The sequence below is a fragment of the Psammomys obesus genome, unplaced genomic scaffold, assembly GCF_907164565.1.
Source record: "Psammomys obesus unplaced genomic scaffold, mPsaObe1.curated_primary_1811, whole genome shotgun sequence".
Lineage (NCBI taxonomy): Eukaryota > Metazoa > Chordata > Mammalia > Rodentia > Muridae > Psammomys > Psammomys obesus.
In genome coordinates, this window is record NW_026591086.1 from 24,543,348 (window position 1) to 24,565,666 (window position 22,319).

Consider the following 22,319-nt stretch of genomic DNA (forward strand, 5'->3'; position numbering starts at 1 on the left):
CACATTAATAGTGGGAGACTTCAACACCCCACTCTCAACAAAGGATCAGTCAACAAAACAGAAATTACACAACAAGGACATTTGTTCAACCATGTTCGTAGCAGCTTTATTTGTAATAGCCAGAACTTGGAAACAACCCAGATGTCCATCAACGTAGGAATGGATACAGAAATTGTGGTATTTTTACACAATGGAATACTACTCAGCAATCAAAAAGGAGGAAATCATGAAATTTGCAGGCAAGTGGTGGGATCTAGAAAAGATCATTCTGAGTGAAGTATCCCAGAAGGAGAAAGACAAACTTGGTATATACTCACTTATATAGACCTACAAGATATGATAAACATAATGAAATCTACACACCTAAAGAAGATAATCAAGAAAGTGGACACAGGCGAAGGTGATTAATCCTCATTTAGAAAGACAAATGGGATGTGCATTGAACGTATGACAGGAGTCTACCACAAAAGGCATCTGAAAGACTCTACCTAGCAGTGTTTCAAAGCAGACACTAAGACTCATAACCAAACCCTTGGCAGAGTGCAGGGAATCATATGAAAGAAGGGAAGTTAGTATGATATGGAAAGGATAGGAGCTCTACAAGGACCAAATATATCTGGGCACAGGCTCTTTTCTGAGACTGACACTCAACCAAGGACCATCTATGGATATAACCTAGAACTTCTACTCAGATGTGGCCCGTGGTAGCTCAGTAACCAAGTAGTTTTCCAAAGTAAGGGGAACACGGACTATTTCTAACAGGATCTCAAGGGCAGGCTGTTTGACCCCCCACCCCCCAAGGAGAGGAGCAGTCTGTTAGGCCACATAGGAGGACTTTGCAGCCAGCCCTGAAGATACCTGATAAAACAGGATCAAATGAAAGGGGAGGAGGTCCTCCCCTATCAGTGGACTTGGAAAGGGGCAGGGAGGAGACCAGGGAGGGAGTGTGGGGTTGGGGAGGGAATGAGGGAGCGGGATACAGCTGGGACACAGAGTTAACAAAATGTAACTAAAAAGAAAAATAAAATTAAAAAAAAATAAACAAAGAAACAATATCTCTGACAGAGGTCATGAATCAAATGGACCTCATGGACATCTACAGAAACTTTCACCCAAACACAAAAGAATTTACCTTCTTCTCAGCACCTCATGGAACCTTCTCCAAAATAGACCATATAGTTGGTCACAAAGCAAGACTGAACATATCAAGAAGATTGAAATAATCCCTTGTATCCTATCTGATTACCATCGGCTAAAGCTGGACCTCAATGACAAAAATAGCAAAAGGCCTACACACACATGGAAACTGAACAACTTGCTACTAAATGACAGATGGGTCAGAGAAGAGATAAAGAAAAAGATTAAAGACTTCCTAGAATGCAATGAAAATGAAGCCACAACATACCCAAACTTACGGGACACAATGAAAGCCGTGCTAAGAGGAAAGTTCATAGCACTAAGTGCCTTCAAGAAGAAATTCCAAACATCTCCTGCAAGCAACCTAATGGCTCACTTAAAAGCCCTAGAAAAAAAAAGAAGCAGACACACCAAAGAGGAGTAGATGGCTGGAAATAATCAAACTCAGGGCTGAAATCTATAAAGTAGAAACAAAACAATTCAAAGAATCAATGAAAACAGAGCTGGTTTTTTGTCTTTTTGGATCTGGTTCACCTCACTCAATATAATATTTTCTTGTCCTAAGCATTTACTTGTACATTTTTTTAAACTTAGTTTAATTTTAATTTTTATTATTTATTTTAATTTATTCACTTTGTATCCAAGCTGTAGCCCCCTCCCACATCTCCTCCCAGCCCACCCTCCCTCTCTCTTCCCCCCTCTATGTTCCTCCCTAAGTCCATAGGTAGGACTCCCTTATTATTTGACCCTAGCTTATTAAGTTTCATCAGGACTGTCTAGATCCTCTTTCTTTGTGGCCTTGTGGCATAGTTAGGCCACCTTTCCAGTGGGAGGTGATCAAAGAGTCAGCCATTGAGTCCATGTCAGAAACAGCTCCTGCTCCCCTTACTAAGGAACCCACGTGGAGACCTGAGTTGCCCATGGAGCAGGGGATCTAGGCCTTGATTTGATTTTTTTCAGTTGAGTAATATTCTATAGTGTTTACAGTTGAATAGTCTTCTCTAGTGTACACAGAGCACATTTTCATTATCCACTAATAAGTGGAAAGCATTTAGGTTGTGTCCATGTGGTAGCTATTGCAAATAAAGAGGCAATAAACATGGACAAGCAAGTGTCTGTGGAGTAGGATGTGGACTGCTTTGGTCATCGTGTGATGGGCCATTTAGTAAACTTATTTTCAGCTTTTTCATAGTTCTCCACACATATTTGCTTAGTGACTATATCACTTTGTGTTGCCACCAGCAGTAAATGAGGTGAGGCTTCTCTTTTTCCTGTATTCTTGCTGACATTTGTTGTCAATTGCATTGTTGATCTTAGCCATTCTGACTTGGGTGAGATGACAAATGAATAGGATAAATGTACAACGCAATCCCTGCAGCTCAGGCTCAGGGAACAGAAAAGAGGTTTTTAATTTGAGAAGACATATGAGGGGTATGGAAAGGGATGAAGGTAGGTAAAGGAAGGGGGAAGTCATAAAATTATATTTTAATTAAAATTAAAAATGATTCTATCTGTGAGAGAAAGCATGTGATATTTGCTGTGGTGGTTGTCATTGTCAACTTGATTGAACTGATTAAACCCCTAGGATATTGATGAATCACACCTGTAAGTGTTAGCTGTAAGTATCTTTCTAACGAGTTTAAAGGAGGGAAGAGCTACCTTGAATGTTAATAGTTCCATCTTATGAGCTGGAGTCCTGATTAAACAAAAATGGTAAAAAAAAGAAGAGAAATGAAAAGAAAAGAAAAAGAAATCCAGATGCCCCTCAACTGAAGAATGGATGCAGAAACTGTGGTACATCTATACAATGGAGTATTACTCAGCAATGAAAAATAAGAAAATCATGAAATTTGCAGGTAAATGGTGGGACCTGGAAAGGATCATCCTGAGTGAGTTGTCCCAGAAGCAAAAAGACACACAAGGTATATACTCACTCATATAAACATACAACATAGGATAAACCCACTAAAATCTGTACATCTAAAGAAACTAATCAAGAGAGAGGACCCTGACTAAAACACTCAATCCCCATCCTGAAAGGCAAAGGATTGACATCAGAAGAAAAAGAAAACAGGAAACAACCTAGGAACCTGCTACAGAGGACCTCTGAAAGCCTCTGCCCTGCAGACTATCAAAGCAGATGCTGAGCCTGATGGCCAACTGATGGGCAGAGTGAATGGAATTTTATGTAAGAAGTGGGAAATAGTAAGAGCTGGAGAGGACAGGAACTCCACAAGGAGAGCAACAGAACAAGAAAATTTAAACACAGGGAACTTCCCAGAGACTCATACTCCAACTAAGGATTATTCATGGAGATAACCTAGAACCCCTGCACAGATGGAGCCCATGGCAGTTCAGTGTCCAAGTGGGTTACATAGTAATGGGAAGAGGGACTGCCTCTGACATAATCTGATTGGCCTGCTCTTTGATTACCTCCCCCTGAGGGGGGAGCAGCCTTACCAGGCCACAGAAGATGACAATGCAGCCACTTCTGACGAGAACTGATAGACTAAGATCAGAAAGAAGGAGAGGAGGACCTGCCCTATCAGTGGACTTGGGGAGGGGCATGCGTGAAAAAGGGGAAAGGAGGGTAGGATCGGGAGGAAGGAGGGGCTTATGGGGGGATACAAAGTGAATAAAGTGTAATTAATAAAAGTTAAATAAAATATTAAAAAAAGAAATCCAGCTAATGTCTAACATCACCTTCCTCTGCTTTCTAGTTAGTACCATGGATCAAACTGCTCCCACTCTAGTGGATTCCATGCCTTGATAGATCTGCTTCTGAACTATGAGTCAATAGTGACCCTACCTTCCTTAAGTGTTTTTTTTGTTTGTTTTTGTCAGGCATGTGGTCAGATGACAATGAAAGTACCTAAAATACTTGCCTTTTTGAGACTAACTTATTTAATATGGTGACCTCTGGCTCTATCTATTTTTCTATGGGTGGTTTGGTTCTTCTTTAACATTTCTTCAGAGTATGGAAGACCTGCATCTTTTCTGCAAATTTCCCATGTTCACAAGCAAAGTTTCATTTGTTTTCCTTACAGTTTATTTTTTTCCAAGTTGAGAAGCCTGCAGTTGAGAGAGGTACAAGGAAGTACAGAGTCTTTGCCCTAATCGCTCCTTATACACCCTGCTGCTTCTGAGTTCTTCACAGTAAGTGAGAACAGAAGAGGAAGGTGGACGCAAATGATGAAACATTATTCAATGATGAGGTCATATTTTTCTCACTGACATGACAAAACACCCAGCAAAGGCAACTTAAATAATGAAGGTATTTTTTTTTTTTCAGCTCACAGTCTGCTGAGGTCTGTATAGTCCATTGTGGTCAGGGAGATAAGGCAGTAGGAACATGAACTGACTTGTCACAATGTGTCTACAGTTGGGACACAGAGAGATGAACGTTCAGGCCACTCTCTCCCTTTTATTCAGTCAGGGGCCTCAGTCCCATTGGATAATGCTATTCCCTTTGCAGTTAATCTTCACTGGTACCTACTTTATATACCCATTTTTAGTTGTTTTTACAAAGTGGTTTTTAGATCCTGTTTAGGTGAGTGTGTATATTGGCTGCCATAGCCCTCTCTGTGAGCAGACATTCCAAAGCCTGCTCTTTCTATCCTGGGCCACTCTTAGTTGATACCTTTGGGGAACTGTAAGGCTGCATTGCTCCCTGATTCATGTCTTTATTACCCACTTCCTGATATAAGCCTGGTACCATAGCAGCTAGAGTTCTCTGTTGAAATCATGTAAGATGACCCAGACCTGGCCCTTCTCTACAGCACTAATTTAACCTATATGGTAAATTTGGCCCCACTGGCATGTAATGTTCTGGAAATATAGACACTTCACTGCATTCCCTCTCTCTTCAGTATACTATGGTCACTTCTCTCTTTCTTACCTCTGGGCTTATCATGTGCTAGGCTTTGTACCTTTCAGTAAAGATTATATGTGAACCCCTCTGAAGTGTTTCCTTGGAGGCTCTTTCATTTGGCTTGAGGTAGCATTGGGGATGAGAGAAAATACCCAGGCTACATTACCTCTATAACTCTCTGCAAAGTATTCTCAACTCAGTAGGCTTGGCCCATTCGTCTCTGGATAGATGTGCAGGGAGGTGAGTGGTGAGGATATGGTTGCATAACTAACTTTGGACCAACTCTACAAATCACACACAGGTGCTTCAGCATATCTCATTGGCATGTTTTACAACCTTTCTCCTCAGGTTTAGGGCTTTAGCTAAATCTGATGACAAAAAATTTTCTACCTAGTATATACACTCTCATGTATGCCATGTTATTTTCTTGAGTCATTCTTTATCTAACACTGAAAGAAGCTGATGCTTGACTATTGTTCTGCATTATAGTCACTACAGTATACACTGAATTCCCAAATTTCAGCTGTCTGTACTATTTAACAGTGATGTTTCCCCTTTTCTCTTCTTCTCCCTACTTTCCCATCCTCCCTTCTTCCCCATCCCTCCACTATGTAAGTAGGTATAAATATGAACATTAGGGAAAATAGTGGCATATTCAGGGTTATCTAGAGAAACAGAACTTTGTCCCATAATTGGTTCATGCAATTGTGGGAACTTCAAAATACTCAAAGCACGCTGGAAATTGAGCTGGAAGTTGATTGTGATCTTGAATCTAGCATTTACAAGCTGAGCCAGCTGACTGAAAACTCAGGTAGGACATCTATGTTACAGAGTGAAGACAATATTTCTTTTGCAAAGCTTCAGTTTTTCTCTTAAGTCCTTCTGTCAATAGGCTAACTCCTAACCCTTTCATGAAGGATTTACTTAAATTCACTGACTGTAAATGCTGGTCACTCTTAAAAATACCTCCAATGCAACGCCTAGATTAGTGTTGATCCATTGAGCACAACAGCCTGGCTAGACTGAAAGGAGTAATAGCCATAGCTAGGAAGCCTGATGGACCTTTCTTTTTCCTTATTTTTTTCTCAACAATGTAAAAGGCCAAGGCTTCGTATATCATTCCAAGCACTCACGTCTCATCGTTTTTTTTGGACAAAATGACTTCAGACGGCTAAGCATTTGGTCATGTAGTGCTAAGGTTAACGTCTGCCTTCCTGTCTAAACTGTGAGCCATTGAAGGGCAGGTCTCACGCCTGCTCAACATGCTATCACAGCTCCATTGATAACAACTGTAATTTGGAGGGAGCCACTGAGGGAATAGTTGCAGTCATCCTGCCCATTTTATCGAGCCAGGAAAGAAGACTTAGGCATAGAGACTAGAAAGACACAATGGATAGGTACATGACACATAATGGCTGTTTTCACTCTTACAAGCAAGTAAGGTGGCTGAAGTAAGAAAGGGTAAAGATCAATGTGGTGGGGAAGCCATTTTACTGTTTTGCATTATCACCGTATGTAAAAACAAAGAGGGAGAAATAATGTTGAACAAACAAGGGACTGTGTCTTGATATGTTGACAAGTTGACTATTAAAATACATTTGCTTGAACTGAATTGCAAAGATGTTTCAAAAGGCTTTTGAAAACAAGCTGTTTCGAAATTGAGACATCAAGGACACAGGAAAAGAAAGAAAGTATTGTATTTAAGGCCAAAGCAGTTGATGGGAGGACCTGAGGGCTGTTTTGTCCTGTGTAGCGTGACAGGTCAAGAGAGTCTGAAAAACTTTCTTGCCCCTGTGTACCGTTACACAAATTCTATGATTCCTATACATTTTTTCTTTCTTTAATCACTTACTTAGTATATCGGGTGCCCTGGATGGGGGACAAGATGGCATGGAGTTTTCTGTAGTCCGTTTTCTTAGGGCCTTGGATTTAGCTCCAGGGTACTTTCATTTCTTCCCTGTGCCAATAGAGGGGCAGTGTTTATGGCGAATGAACTCTGTGTGACTAGAGCTCAATATGGCTACCATGAAGTCTTGCTCAGTATAGTGAGTGCAGGGAAAGGAGGGGTGAGAGGGGCAATGCTACCCATCGCAAGCCAGATGGAAATATAACAGCGGGTGCTTTATCTGCCACTTCTCACCTAATCCATGCCTGTAAGGTGCCACTTTTTTTTTTTAATGAGAAATAGATTTAGTCAGGAAAAAGTAAGAAAATAATTTCAGTAATTTTCTGTCTATCTGTCTGTCTTGCTCTATCTCTCTCCCCCTCCCTCCCTCCGTGTGATTATGGAAAGCAAAGTTCAAAAAATTTTAGTGATTTTTCCAGATTATCAACTAGAAGTTAATGGATTTGGGACTGAAACCAGTTTTATTTCAAATGCTTGTGCTCTTGTCTACTGTTTCCTTCCCACAATACAAGTAAACATCTTGTAGAAAACAGTGTAATAAATTCTGCAACTTGAGAAAACTGTTGATTCTGCACTTCAAATAGCATCTTTATCCCTTGATCTATTGGTAGAATCTATGTACATACCTAGCCACAATTACATGCCCTTTAGGGCACCTTGAGAACTGTATGCACATATATTGTTACCTGTCGTACTTAAAATTCTAAAGGATAAGGAATATAATTCATAATGTAGAAACCGAGGCTATATTCCTTGAGACACATATCAAGTAATACAGCTGAGATGGGAAGCTATGCACGTGTACACTCAAAGCTAAGTGTTGTCATTGACATGTGGAATAGTACCATTCATGTAACAAATAATTACTGAGAGATTTTCCTATATTTGCACTATAATTGGTAACATCTAAAATAATAATAATAAAAAACACAAGTGTACATAGGGTGTTTTGTCAGGCGCTAGAACTAAACACATTAGCAGGTAATTATATAATTTGGTAAAGCAATGATGGGTATTAATGCAGGAGCATCAAAAGCAGCAACTGTAAGAACTATTAATGTTCTCATCACAGCAGTCCAGTGGACAGGCTCTTACTTACTTTTCTCCCATCACAGGGTTTGGGATTATTGAGGATTATGCCAGGAACAGAGGCTTTGGGGGAAAGATGCCTCTTCACAGGAATATTAATCAGTGAGAAAAAGCCTAATAGGTGGAGGCAGCTGAAAGGGAGGGGGCACCAAGCAGAAAAGGAAGTGTGTGTCTTTAGATACACTAGAAAGACAATCTGTGTCATGTGGAGAAAAAAAGACCATAGATATTCAATGATACTGGGGTCTCAGAGTAAGGGGAGACATATGGATGATTTCATCAGAGAGGGTCTTTTTTCTTTGTTAAAAAGTGAAATTGTTGATTTCTTGATCAATGGTTATGGACCTATGAGACTGAGACTATATATATATATATATATATATTACTGTTTAACAGAAAAATAATGTGCACCAGGACTGTGCAGAGCAGCCCACCGTGCACTTATACAATTTCATATGTAACTCCCCTGGCTCCCCTGAGTCTACAGAAAATAGGCCAGGGAGTACTCTTGATTTAGAGAATGCTACAATACAATGCATTTAGAAATGAAGGAACTCAGGATAGTCGATGGTTAGCTTTTTTTCTTGAGAAACACATTGTTTCTTGTATTTGAGGTCCTTTGTTCATTTCTGCTTTTTCTCCACCTATTTTGGGAGCTGTTATGAAAAAGAAAGTGACATATGGCAGAAGAGAGAAGAAAGAATTAGGCAGGAAGAATCTCAACACCACTTCTTGGCTATCTACTAAGTCTAAGGTGCTTGGCATATGTCATCTCATTAAGTTTACACATGCATCTTCAAAATGCATTCTTAGGTTAAAAAAAAGAATGCAAACACATCTAAAAATGTTCACCAGTTTAAAGAGAGAGCCCAATATGAAACCACGATTGTTCTTTTTTTAATGCCTCATGTTTGAACACAACACTTCTCAGTGTCTCGGGAGCAAGAATATGATGGTTTCTACATTTCTCTCTACCTTTCTTTCCCATCTAATGCACTCAACAAGGAAAACAGAAAAAATCTCTTTCTGTTAAATGCTTGAGTAATAAAACCATTTTGTGTTTTATTTGTCTTCTCCATTTGGAGTTTTATTTACTATATGAATTTTATGTAAGTTAATAAAAGTCAATAAACTCAATATTCTGGAAATCTTTTGCAATTTAACATCTAGATAATTAGGGTAACAAAAAAGTTAATTTAGTGTTGTTTTATGAAGGTTATTAACTCTTAACTCAGTCCCATTTCTGTAACCCAAAAGAAGAGTTCAGACAGAAAGTAATGTGCATCTTATCCATCCAAGGAGATAGATCCAGGAACAAAAGATAGCTACGAACTCTTAAAAACCACCATGCCCTTTTCGCTAAGTATGGTAGTTTAATTAAAGTTATTTTAAGTAATAGTTAATTATACTTAATTAATGTAATTATGGAATTAGCCATGAGAATTTGAATGAACTACAATGCAGATATGTTTAGCCTTTGGAGATCAAGTATCCTAGTTTTCATAGATCCCAAATTACCTGTATATGTGAGAATCAGAGACAATACAATGTAAATTGTATAGATTTAGTTTTGATTGTAGTTTTGATTATCCAAAACTAAAACTATCAGTGAGTACCTGAATGATAAATATAAGCATTTGTGTGTGTCTGTGGTATATGAGTGATATCACAGAGAATACTCTGTTCTCCCAAAGTGCAGTGTATGAGAGTATATTAAATTTGATTTAGTTTAATGTAGGATAACTTTGAGGAAAGCAAATGAAGATTAAAGGTCTAGCAGGCAATGCTGTTTATGTTTTTAAGGACTAAATTGTCCTTTTCTTGTCCATGCATTATTCATTTTTACCAGATGCTTTAGGGATTCTGGCTGACTTTAGGAAAGATGTAGCATGTTTTTACTTGGAGATGTAATTTAAACTGAAACATCTAGGTCTGGCATTGCTACCACTGTGGTCTTGATTTAATAAGAGCCACTGGGTATGCAGGCAAATGGAGAGTCTTCCCTGTGTCTTGGTATTGCTTACTAATAACGTCCTTTAATGGCTTCTTGGGGTTACTGATGTCAGAAATCTATCATCCTGTTTATTAGGAGAATTCCTAGTGAATTAGAAGGAGAATGATTCTTAAAGTACAGTTCCCAGAATCTTTAAAAATGTATTTCTTCAAATCAAGTTTTATTTCGTATTACTGAAGTATTTTCCATATAACCGACAATCTCAGAAATACAATATTCTCAAGGCTCATGACTGACCCAAGCTTTCTTCTAGGTGTTTTGTTTCCTCAATTATTGCATTCTTCTGCCTGGTGCGACTACTCTCTCTCTCTCTCTCTCTCTCTCTCTCTCTCTCTCTCCTCTGCTTCTTTTTCTCAATGAGTGTTGTCTTCTATATATTTCTATTGAGTTTAAGGCTCATTGGCATGGGGAATAGGGTGGAAGCCTCAGAGATCAAGCCATATAGCAGGAAGACATAATCAGAATCTTAGATCTTAAGAGAAATGATGGCTTGGGCTGGTAAGATGGCTCAATGGGTAAAATGCTTGTTTTACAAGTATGAGGACCTAAGTTCAGATCTGAAGAACCCACATAAACAGCAGATAAAGTCATACCTGTCCAATCCCAGTGTTCCTTTTTTTCTTTTATTTAATATAATTTTTTTAATATTAGTTACAGTTTTTAACTTTGTATTTCTGCTGTATCCCGCTCCCTCTCTCCCTCCCAATCCCACCCTTCCACCCTCATCTCCTCCCTGCGCCTTTCCAAGTCCACTGATAGGGAATAACCTCCTCCTCTTCCATCTGATACTGGTTTATCAGGTGTCTTCAGGACTGGCTGCAAAGTCCTCCTCTGTGTCCTAGCAGGGCTGCTCCTCCATGGGGGGGGGAGGGGAGATATCAAAGAGCCTGCTATTGAGTTTCTGTCAGAAACTGTTCCCCTTATTAAGGTACCCATCTAGGTTGCATCCATACATGGTCCTTGTTTGGAGAGACAGTCTCATAAAAGCAGAAAGACACACATGGTATATACTCACTTATTTAGACCTATAAGATAGGATAAACCTACTGAAATCTATACACCTAAAGAAGGTAAACAAGAAAGCAGATATTAAGACTCATAATCAAACCTTCGGCAGAGTGCAGGAAATCAAAAAAAGGGGGGGGGAGGGGAGAGTAACATGACCTGGAGAGGACAGGAGTTCTACAAGGACCAAATATATCTGGGCACAGGGATCTTTTGTGAGACTGTTTCCCCAGTGCTCCTATGGTGAGATGGGAAGCAGAGAGAAGAGAATCCATGGAAGGCTGCATCTACCTTGTCTGATATATAGGGAATGTCAAACAAAAAGGGACCCTTTTCCAAATGATGTGGAAAGTGAACACTGGCATGTGAGCGTGCTCGCACGCGCGCGCGCACACACACACACACACACACACACGTACAGGAAAATAAGAAGTTCTGCTGCTCACCATTCCCTCTCAGGATTTTGTTAGGGGTAGTTTTCAGTAGTAGAAAGCACAGCACAAAGGAGTCTTAGCTGAGTATCTCACTTCCTCAGAGACTATCAAACAGCGCATGAATGCCCCTGAAACTAGGAGACATGTTTAAAGTATTGATCTATATTGACAGTGAGCATATTTTTCATTTTAAGTAGAAATGCAATTGCCACTTAATAAAAAAGTTTAGAGTAAAAGCATGCTTATTATGAAAGATCAGAGAACACCAGAGAAGGAAAAAAATATTAACAAGGTATACCCCATTGGCTTGAGTTAAATGTAGCAGAGGTGCCACAGGCATCAAATACAGCAGCTTGTTGTGTTATTAGGTAAATATCTAAAAATGGAGATTCTTGATGCCATGTTGAAAGTAAGAAAGGTGTAAGTCTGTGGTTGCCTTCCTCCCCATATGGAGATCGGCTTTTATCAATATTTTTTACTGAAAATAGATTTTTCATACAATATATACTGATTATGGGTTTTCTTCCCTCTGTTTCTCCCAGGTCCTCCCTACCTCCCCTCCATTCCAGACCTACCCCCTATTTCTGTTTCTCATTAGAAAATAAACAGGCATCGAGATGTGATAATAGAATAAAATTTATAAAACAAACAAACAAATCAGAATAGGACAAAACAGTGACACAAAAGGAAAAGAGGCTAAGAAAACACATAAACAAATACAGATGCAGAGACCCAGTTGTTTGTACACTCGCGAATACCATTAAAATAAAATTGGATGCTATAATATGTATGTAATGTACTCTTAGGGTAAAAAATAAATAAATAAATAAAAGATTATGTATACTATGTATTATAAGAAAACCAAATTCAAACAAGATCTACAAATCCAGCCCTAGAAAAGACATTAAATGAAAAATTCCAAACTAAAAAGTTAACCACACTCAAGGAAATACAAGAAATAAATAATTCCAGACAATCAAATCAAAAGAGGGAAGACACATACACACATACTCCACCACCACCACCGTAACAACAACAAAATAACAAGAATCAACAAACACTGCTTATTAATATCTCTAAACATCAACTGTTTCAATTCTGACTCCCCCCCCCCAAAGACAAGTAATAATAGAGTGGATGCAAAAACAGAATCCATCCTTACGTTGCATTCAAGAAACACACCTTAACATCACAGATAAACTTTATCTCTGGATAAGAGAAAAAAAATGCTATCCTAAGCAAATGGAACTAAAAAACCAACTGCTAAAGCCATATTAATATCTGATGAAATAGAATTCAAACCAAACTAATCAGAAGAGATAGAAAAAGACACACTACGCACTCTTCATAGGAAAATTGCACCAAGATGGCATTTCAGTTCTTAACATCTGTGCCCCAAACAGAAAAGCACCCACATTCATTAAAATAACAACAACAACAAAGGAAAAACAATACTACAGTTTAGATCACATAGATCCCCCCACACTGATAGTGGGAGCCTCCCATACTCCACTCTCACAGACAGACAGGAAATTCAGACAAAAACTAAACAGAGAAACGCTATGTCTAACTGATGTCTCCCTTGGAGAAAACTAAATTTTCATTTGTGTAAAGGAATTTTAATCCAGCAGTATGGCAACTCTGGCAAGGATTACATGTAAACACCTTCTAGGTCTCTCTGATCCACCTGGAATGCAAGAACATCCTGGATTACAGTATGATCTGGCTAGAATACAGACATGCCCTTAGGACACGCTTTTAATCCCAATCAATGAAAGTAAAATTAGAAGGAAGCAGGCATGTTTCAAAGTCACATCTTATTGAAGGGAAGACAAAGTGACAAATCAGAGAAATAGAATGAGTCAGAGACAGGATATGCCCAACTCTCACAAGAACAGACAGGAAGGAGAAGCTAGTTAAGAGCAGTACTGGATTTTTGTGCACACACCCACACAATGATACACACATATAATTAAACATACAACACGCTATAAAATTTAATAGGTTTTACATTTCCCGCTGTATTTTAGAACAATGAACATTTTGTGCAGCATGAGAATTATAACAAGTTACTGACCAATAATATGCTGTTTAGTAACTTCGTAGGGCATCTTATAATTCAATGGACACCCCTCCTCTGTGTGTGTAAGAGATAATGTCAAACTCAGCTCCTTATGCACTCTTGATGTGCTACATACCCACCTCTGACCACTAAAATTGTGTTTCCCTAAGCCCTACACTCTTATATCACAAATAACAAATAGAAACAAACAGGGCTTCCTAGCAAAGAAAGAAAATGAAGAAGCACCAGTGGGTGTTTCACAGTTTCATGTGAAACATGATTTCATGAGATGGAATAATTTAGAATCAATTTATTTTCAATTTGAGGCTTTGGTTTGATATATTGTAAGAAGGCAATGATGTGCTTTTGAAATTGGGCCTCAGCCTCCGAGACCTGTCATTTGGATATGTTCATCTTTGCTAAAGTTCAGTGCTGGGGAAGGAGGAAGGGTCTCTTGCAAGAACAGCGCATGCTTTATGGATGAACCATCTCTCCAGGCCTAGACAAGGCAAGCTAAATTGATGAAAGTGACAACAGACAAAGTGCTCATGGCTCTGCATATCACGAGCACATTGAAGTGTACCTTCAGATCAAACCCTGTTGTCCATGTTATTTTACATGCATCCTTATATTTGTTCCTATACGTATTTCATTTGACTATAAGTCTTGGAAATGTAAGAACTGAATCCTTCTTCTTGATATTCTATCACTGCCATAGTACAAGATACAAATTACAAATGATAAAAAAATGAAAGAGCAGTACTGAGAGAAAGAAGAGAGTTAAGTTCGGTGCAGTTCAGTTGAATGCAGTTGAGTTTGATCGAGTTTGTGCAGTTCCGTTCAGTTCTGTTCCATTCAGTTCCTGAAGTCAGTGCAGTTCAGTTCATAGATTCAGAGGCAATTTTTCCAAGCAGAACAATTCAGTCAGAAGCCAATTTGAGTCAGTCTGACTGGAGAGGATTTTGAGCCAGAATTGCTGAGTTGAACCAGCCAGCTAGAGTTCAGAAAGAGCTAGAAAGGGTGAACGTATTCAGCAGTAAGCCTCAGAGGCTGTAAACATTCTTGGCCTAGCTTAGCAGAAGGAGGCTGAAAGCTGAAGCCTTCATGGTCAGAGTTTATAGAAGATTAGATTATATGGAGACTAGAAGCTTCCAGGCCTAAGCCTAGGGATAGTTAGAATAGAAATTGAAAAGCTCTGCGCTCAGCCCAAGCCATGTATTCATAAAGCTTGGGTATGTCTCTCAGCTCATCCCCTCATCTGAGAAAATAAAAGCAACATTTACACATTTGCAAGTGATTACCAACCGGAAATAGCCCCTGTGCTGGGGATGCACCCATCCCCGATCTCGGACCCTACCTAGCACAGACCTTTGCCCTGTGTTTCCTGTCTCAGTCTCTGTGAGGTCATATGTGCATAGTCCTGCTCTGTTTCCAAGTCCTGGTTTCCTTGGTGTCCTCCATCTGCTCTGGCCTTATACTCTTTTTGCTTCCTTTTCTTTAGGCTTTCCTGAGCCCTGAGTGGAAGGATTTGATGGAGACATCCCTTTTTTCGCTGAAAGTTCTGAGGTCTCTGACTTTCTGCATATTGTCTGGCTGTGGGTCTCTCATCTGCTTCAGAAGGAAGCTTCTTTGATGATGGCTAACTAAGACACTAATGACAATGTCATTAGGAATCATTGTTATATCCCTTTAGTAGAAGATTAATATTTGACTTTCTCCTGGTCCCTGGCCTATCCTGTGTCAGGTTCTTGGTCACTCAAGTACTGTCGGGTATGGGTTCCATCTCGAGGAGTGGGTCTTAAGTCAAATCAGATATTGGTTGATTATTCCCACAAGCTTTGGTGCCTCCATTACCCTAGCGTATCATGCAGACAGGACACCACTGTAGACTGAAAGGTTTGTAGGTGGGTTTGTGCTTATGTATATCCTTCTGTAGTGTGCTGGGTGTTTTCTAGTTCCAAGAACACTAGCCCATAGGTGGGAAAGCTCTAGATCTACATCTGTTCAACTTGGGCTCAGTGAGTTGTACAGATGTTGTCTTCAGCAAGGGGGCCTTGATGCCATGTTTGTGGAGAGGAGCCTTGGCAACAGCTTAGGTAGTCTGGGGGTTCCCATGGGGTCAACAGCTCAATTAGATATAAGTCATTTCGTGTACGGGAAGCTTCGTTTGATGAAGAGAGATGGTTAGGTGGGGCTCTGTCTCCCCATTATTTGAAAGTTAATTTAGATTGCCTTTGTGTATGTATATATTTTAGGAAACTTTTACTCTGTTAGATTTCTGTACTACCTCTCAAATGACCCTTAATTTTTTTTTGGCTCTGCCAATATTCCTGTATTTCTGTGCTTGTATGACACTTTCCTCCTTCTCCTCCCAATCCAGCCCCACTGCCCTTGTCCAGCAATAACTATCTATTCTGTTTCTCTTTCCTAGTTAGATCTATTTGCCCCATCCTAGCCCCTTACTATGCGCCTAACCACTGTTGTTATACAGATTGTAGTTTGTGTATCATTGACTCAACAGCTAATATTCACATAGAAGCAAATATACACCATATTTGTCTTTCTGGATCACTGTGGTTATTTGAATAAGAATGCCCCCTATAGATTCATATCTTTTAATTCTTAGTCCTCAAGGATTTGTGCTATTTGAAGGGATTAGAAGGATTAGGATGTGTGCTATTGTTGGAGTAGGTATGGTTTTGTTGGAAGAAGTGTGCCACTGAGGGTAGGCTTTGAGTTTCTCAAAAGCACAAGCCAGGTCATGTGATATCTCTTGGCATGTGGACAAGCATGTAGCTTGCTGCTGCTGTATCATGCTCCCTGCAATGATGACAGTGGACTAGGCTTCTGGAATAAGAAGTGAGACCACAACTAAATGCTTTCTTTCATAAAGGTTGCCTTGGTCATTGCGTCTATTCACAGCAATAGAACAGTGACTAAGACAGATACCTCATTCAGAAAGATTTTTTCCTGTTCCCATCCATTTACCTGCAAATATCATAAATTCATTTCTTTTTATTAGCTAAGTAATATTCCTTTATGTAAACGAACCACATTTTCTTTATCCACTCTTCTGCTAAGAGACAACTGGATTGTTTCCAATTTCTGCCTCTTTTGAATAGAACAGCAATGAACATGGTTGAGCCCAAGGGTGGTATAGATGGATCTTGAGGTAGATCAATTCTCATCTTTCTAATGAACTGACACACTAATTTTTATAGTGGCTCTACAAGATTACCTCCACCCCCAGCAACAGGTGAGTGTTCTTCTTTCTCCACAGCCTCACCAGCATGAACCATCTTTTTTTTTTATCTTAGACATTCTCACAGGTCTAAGATGAAATCCCAAAGTTGAGTTTAATTTCCTAAATAGCTAAGGATGTTCAACATTTCTTTATGTGTTCCTCAGCTTTTTTCCTGCTCCCATCCATTTACCTGCAAATATCATAAATTCATTTCTTTTTATTAGCTAAGTAATATTCCTTTATGTATTTGAATTTCCTTTATAAAGAATTCTCTGTTTAGATCTGCATCCGTTTTTTAAATTGGATTTTTTGGTTGTTTGATATCTAGTTCCTTGAGTCCTTTATATAATTTGGATATTAGTTCTCTATTGAATGTGTAGTTGGAAGAAACCTTTCCCCAATCTGTAGGCTGTGCTTTGTCTGAATAATGGTGTTCTTTATCTTACAGAAGCTTTTCACTTTCTTGAGGTTCCCTTTATTAATTGTTGATCTACCTGCCTGTCCTGCTGGTATTCTGTTCAGAAAGCTTTCCTGTGCCCATGAGTTCAAGGCTTTCCTCACTTTCTCTATCAGTTTCATTGTATCTGGTTTAATGTTGAAATCTTTGATCCATCTGGAATTGAGCTTTGTGCAGGGTGATAAGAATGGGTCTATTAGAATTCTTCTACATGTAGCCATCCAGTTTTACTAGCATCATTGGTTGAGATATCTTTTTTTTTTTTCTTTTCAGTATGCATTTCTGGCTTCTTTATCAAATATCAGGTATCCATAACTGTGTGGATTTGTCTGACTTTCCCATTTTGTTCCTTTAATCAACGTGTCTGTTTTTGTGCCAATACCATGCTGTTTTTTCTTTTCATTTTTATTACTATAGCGCCACAGTATAATTTGAAAATAGGGATTGTGAAATCTCCAGTAGTTCTTTTATTATTCATGATTAATTTAGTCCTACTGGTTCTTTTTTTTTTTTTTTTGTATTTCTATATGAAGCTGAAAATTGTCCTTTCATGATCTGTGAAGAATTGTGTTGTGATTTTGATGGGGTTTGCACTGAATCTGTAGATTGCTTTTGGTAAGATGGCTATTTTTACTCTGTTGATCTTAATGATCTATGAACATGGGAGATCTTTCCATATTCTGATATAGTCTTCACTTTCTTTCTTTAAAATATCTTGAAGTTATTGTTACAGAAGTCTTGCACTTGCTTGGTTAGTTGTTCAGTTTCCACGAGTTTGTAATCTTTCTGCTGCTTCCCTTATTTTTTTTTTATATTGATTTAAGCTTTGGTGGTCAGATATGATGCAGTGCGTTATTTTAATTTTTTGTGTCTTTTGAGACTTGCTTTTTATAGAAGTATGTTACCAATTTGGGAGACAATTCTATGAGGTGCTGAGAAGAAAGCATGTTTTTTTGGTTCAGCTAGAATATTTTGTAAATATATAGGTCCATTTGGTTTAAGATGACCGTTAGATATACCATTTCTTTGTTTAGGTTTTTGTGTGAATATCATGTCTATCGGTGAGAGTGGAGTATGGGAGGGTCCCACAATCAGTGTGTGAGGATCAATGTGATTTAAACTGTAGTAATGTTTTTCTTATGAATGTGGGTGCTTTTCTGTTTGGGGCATAGCTATTATGAATTGAAATGTCATCTTGGTGTGTTTTTCCTATGATGAGTATGTAGTGTCCCTTGCTATCTCTTCTGATTAATTTGGTTTAAATTTTATTTCATCAGATATTAGAATGGCTATACAACCTTGCTTTTTAGTTTTTTTTTTTGTTTGTTTTTGTTTTTTACTTAGAGTATTTTTTAAAAATTCTTTTACTCTGAGGTGATGTCTATCCTTGATATTAAGGTGTGTTTCTTAAATGCATCAGAAGAATGGGTTTTGTTTTTGGATATGTTCTGTTAATCTGTGTCATTTTTTGGGGGGGTACAGAATTGAGACAGTTGATGCTGATTGATATTAATAAGCAGTTTCTGTTGTTATTGTGTTGTTGTTGTTGTGTGTATATTTCCCCTCTTTTGATTTGCTGGTGTGGAATTGTTTATTCCTTATGTTTTCTTAGGCATGGTTAACATTTTAGTTTGGAAATTTTCTTCTAGTGTCTTCTCTAAGGTTGGATTTGTAGAAGATGTTGCTTAAAGTTGGTTTTCTCATGGAACATTTTGTTTTCTCTATCTTTTGTAATTAAAATTTTTGCCTGGCATCTATTATTTCTTAGTCTATAGAACATCTGTTTAGTCCCTTCTGCCGTTCAGAGTCTCCCTTGAGAAGCTGGGTGTAATTCTAATAGGTCTGCCTTTAAATGTTACTTGGCTTTTCTCCCTTATAGCTTTTAATAGCGTTTCTTTGTTCTCTATACTTAATGTTTTGATTAATATGTGCTGAAGGGACTTTCTTTTATTTGTTCCAACTATTTGGGTTTTTGTATGATTTTTTATGCCTTTATAAGCATTTCCTTTGCAAGGTTAGGAAAATATTCTTTTATAATTTTGTTGAAAATATTTTTTGTCTGTGACCTAGTTTCTTCTCTGTCCTATTTTTCCTTTGCAACTTTTAATATACTTTCTTTGTTTCGTATATTTAGATTATTGTGTCCTGGGAAGTTTCTTTTCTAGTCCTGTTTATTTTGTATTTTGTATGTTTCTTATACCTTCAGAAAACATGTTTCTATGTATTGGAGACATTTTTTCTATGATTTTAGTAAAAATATTTTTTGTGCCTTTGACCTGTGCCATCTCTTTTGTGCCTTCTCTTTTCACTATACCTATTATTCAGAGGTTTAGTGTTTTAATAGTGTCCCAGATTTTCTGGATGATTTTATGCCTAGATTTTTTTCTACCTTGTCTTCAAGACCTGAAATTATTTGTTTTATTATTTTTTTAATTTGTTGATGATGAAGTCTTACCTCTAAGGTTTTTGCTTGACATCTCAATTTCCATTTCAATTTTCAATTTCCAGTTTTGTTTTCAGTTTATGTTTTCTCTAGTTATTCTATTTCTTTTTTACATTCTAATGTCTTGTCTCAAATTATTTTCATTATTTTATTCATTTTTTGTGTTTTCATTAAGGCATTTATTTATATCTTCTTTAAAGTCCCTGAACATATTCATAATTGCTAGTTTGAAGTTATTGTCTTGTGCTTCAGCTGAATTGCCTCAGTGTCAATAGGGCTCTTGGCTTTGGAGAAAACATACTACATTGGGTTTTCACATTTTGTTTTAAGATTATGATATTTGAGGTATATATTGGTGTAGATATATGTTCTTGAATTTGTTCAGTGGATATTCTAATTTTGGTTGCTTTCGACCACCCTGAATAGTAGAAAAGAATAGTAACTATGGGATCCCTGAGTGGCAGCCAACTATGGTGTCTCTGGGATCTTAGGTACAGAGCAATTCTGTCGGTTGGTGGAAAATCACAGAGGAATGGCCATACATATCTTCTCATTGTCTATATTTTTTAAGGAACACAGTAAATGTGACCTAAGATTTTTATGTAGCTGTGTGGGTTTATTTGGAGGAGGCCGTGTGCATTAATCTTTATAGTTCACATAATTAGCTAGTACTTAAAACAGAGTAGAGCTCAATAAATGTCCATAAACCTCATTAGAAAGATTTTTGATATCAGCTACATATTTGGAATCTTACTATATAATTCTAAATAAGGAGTGACCTTTACAAATTTTATCTTCCTGTTGAGCATGGATTATGAGCCAGACAGTATGCTAGGCTATATACATCATCTCTTTTAGTACTCGTACTACTTATAAAACAGATAATGTTCTTAAGATGTTGAAAAGGAGAAAAATTAGGTCTAAAGAAGTTAAATAGCTAGACTTTGAATCTTTCTATCTGATTCTTAACCTCATAAATGTTATGCATTCTCAAATAGTTAGACAATTTATATTTTAAAAATTTTAAAAATGGATATGTATTGGTTTCAAAATATAAATAGGGGAGCCAGATGAGTGGCACTCAGGGAGGCATAAGTAGGCAGATCTCTGTGAGTTCGAGGCCAGCCTGGTCTACAAAGTGAGTCCAAGAGAGCTAAAGCTACACAAAGAAACCTTGTCTCAAAAAAAAAAAAAAAAAAAAAAAAAACACCAAACAACAAAGACCTGTATATAAAATATATAAACAGGGGATGGCTATTTTAATTTTAAAATTAGAAATAAAGTATCATTCAGATGCTTTGCTACTCTTACATTTGTTTAAAATTCCTAATATACTTTATGATGTGTATAATATCTCAAGAATGAAAGGAGACATTAACTATATAACTCTTCAATCTTGAGTATAATGCCAGGATTTCTAGCTTTGTGGAGTCAGTTCCACTAGAGTCAGTGACTTATCATAGGTATACTGAGCTCAGGTACATAGCATAAAGAAGCACATGTACACATAAATGGAGAAAAAAAATTCTTGTTTCTTATAAGATGTAATACAGTTAACTCCATCTTAGTGCTTTTAAATATGATTTTAAAACATTAAAGAAAATTGCTATAATAACTCAAAAAGATTTAAAACTTTAGAAGATTTGAAGTTAGGAGTTTTTCTTTTTTTTTTTTTTAATTTTATTTTTTTCTTATCAGTTACATTTTATTAACTCTGTATCCCAGCCGTATCCGGCTCCCTCATTTCCTCCCAATCCCACCCTCCCTCCCTCATCTCCACTGTGCCCCTTTCCAAGTCCACTGATGGGGGGGACCTCCTCCCCATTCATCTGACCCTGTTTTATCAGATATCTTCAGGATTGGCTGCAAAGCCCTCCTCTGTGGCCTAACAGGACTGCTCCTCCCTTGGGGGGTGGGGAGGTCAAAGAGCCAGTCATTGAGTTCCTGTTAGAAATAGTCCTTGTTCCCCTCACTGTGGGAAACCAATTGGTTACTGAGCTACCACAGGCTACATCTGAGCAGAGGTTCTAGGTTATATCCATACATGGTCCTTGGTTGAATGTCAGTCTTAGAAAAGACCCTGTGCCCATATATATTTGGTCCTTATGGAGCTCCTATCCTTTCCCCATCATACTAACTCCCCTTCTTTCATATGATTCCCTGTACTCTGCTGAAGGTTTGGTCATGAGTCTTTATATCTGCTTTGAAAACGTTGCTAGTTAGAGTCTTTCAGATGCACTCAGTAGACTCCTGTCATACGTTCAATGCACATCCCATCTGTTTTTCTAAACGAGGATTGATCATCTTACCCCATGTCTGCTCTCTTGATTATCTTCTTTAGGTGTATAGATTTCATTATGTTTATCATATCTTATAGGTCTATGTAAGTGAGTATATACAGTGTTTGTCTTTCTCCTTCTGGGATATTTCACTCAGAATGATCTTTTCTAGATCTCACCATTTGCCTGCAAATTTCATGATTTCTTCCTTTTTGATTGCTGAGTAGTATTCCATTGTGTAAAAATACCACAATTTCTGTACCCATTCCTCTGTTGATGGACATCTGGGTTGTTTCCAGGTTCTGGCTATTACAAATAAAGCTGCTATAAACATGGTTGAGCAAGTATCCCTTTTGTGTACTTGAGCAAAGTTTGGGT